The sequence below is a fragment of the Sipha flava genome, unplaced genomic scaffold, assembly GCF_003268045.1.
Source record: "Sipha flava isolate LNK unplaced genomic scaffold, YSA_version1 19334_pilon_pilon, whole genome shotgun sequence".
NCBI lineage: Eukaryota > Metazoa > Arthropoda > Insecta > Hemiptera > Aphididae > Sipha > Sipha flava.
This window is the reverse complement of record NW_020272748.1, coordinates 11,290-12,907: the sequence shown is the minus strand read 5'-3', so window position 1 is coordinate 12,907 and position 1,618 is coordinate 11,290. Positions and strand designations below refer to the sequence as shown.

The following is a 1,618-nucleotide window of genomic DNA, read 5'->3' as shown; positions in this document are numbered from 1 at the left end:
CTTGGAAAATCTTACTTCCCCATCGGTAATATTTTCCGGGGGTATGATTTGCCTGTTACACCGCCACCATCGGACTTGAGTGCGCCGTGTCGCCTGTCGAGAGATACAGTCACGACGGTTGTATTAATCCGTGCTCGTGTAATATCCGATGATATATATAGCGATCTCGTCACACACCTGTGATTTATATCACAAAGTCGCCGCACAGTGATCTGAAAAGTAAATTTACCTTACACAAAACTTAATTCAGAAAGTATGATAAAATGTTATCTAAATTAAATCTTTATTTTATAGGTATAACCTAACCTATATATATCTATTAGTTTATTAATTTGATAAAATTAAAGCCATAAATATTATTGATGTCTTTAGACAACTTAAAATGTATATAATTTTAAAAATATTGTCTATCATCGTGAGTATTTATTTCATTTTGGTTTTATTGGAGCACATTTTAATTATTAAAATTATTCTTTTTGCATTTGTATATACAATGGAATACACGTATAAAGGTAAGTACTATTAAAACACATTTATATACACATATATTAATGAAGTTATAAAATTCAAATTTTTTAAATTGTGTTTTTAATGATATAATATATATTTCGTTAGTAAATAATTCAATAACTTTAAAATTACAAAAAATTACATCTCTATATTATATTATTTATAATGTATACAAGCTACATAATTGATTTTAATAAATTTGCTCTGCCTATATCTGCTTATGTGCTCATTATAATCTCGTTTTCAGCAGGCAGTAGTAGCGGTGAAAAACTAAAAAAATTAACCAACGATGATTTGTTTAATTTTTTACGAGGAGTAGGTGCAATGAAACCTCTGAGTGTGAAATCTAGATTTTTTCTACTGAAAAAATTCGCGAAAAACACAATGGATATGAATGGAGCTCAGAATTTGAAAGCCAAGTTTTGAATTTAGTACACACTTTTACCATTAGTCTACACAAAAAATGGTCCCAATATAATAGGACAGTTACATTTTTTACTAAAAAACATTCTGAATGGCTTAAAAAGGAATTCATTTTACCAACTCTTCCATTACAAATGAATGATAAAACTGTTGGTTGTCCGAAAAAAAATTTGAGTCGTGCACAGAAAGAATAAAAAACAAATAGATATCTTAAATACAACAGATTTAATTTATAATGATAGTATATTGAAAATCGAGCACAAGCTAATTTTTTCAATGGTCGATAGAAAGGTAAATTTATTTTTATATATACTTTGGAACTATTTATTTTTAGAAATAATAAAAGAATGTACATAATTAATGCACCTATAGGTATACAATTTAATGACTTTTACATCGAGTCAAAAATGTTATATCTGTGGTTGTAGTCCAAAACATGCCAATGATATTGATAAAGTATTAAAGTTAAGTACTAAACCGAAACATTTTAAATTTAGTTTATCGACATTACACGCATGGATTAGACTTTTTGAATGTCTATTGCATGTCATATCGTTTGGACTTCAAAACTTGGTAGATAATAATTATTATAAGTAGGTATTATACTTAAAATAAAATTAATAGAAGGTATACATAAGTAGGTATTATACTTATGTATACCTTCTATTAACTAAATTTTAAAGAA

At 27.1% G+C, this 1,618-nt stretch overlaps 1 long non-coding RNA gene across 2 annotated transcripts in view; it reads right to left on the bottom strand.

Moving 5' to 3' along the window:
• Window positions 1–9: 9 nt before the first annotated feature.
• The window catches only part of LOC112681618, an 8,843-nt gene continuing 7,234 nt past the window's right edge, over window positions 10–1,618 (bottom strand). For both annotated transcript variants that reach the window (XR_003148414.1, XR_003148415.1), the window contains one exon: window positions 10–212. This is a non-coding gene — a long non-coding RNA (uncharacterized LOC112681618). The remainder of the gene's footprint in view (window positions 213–1,618) is intronic.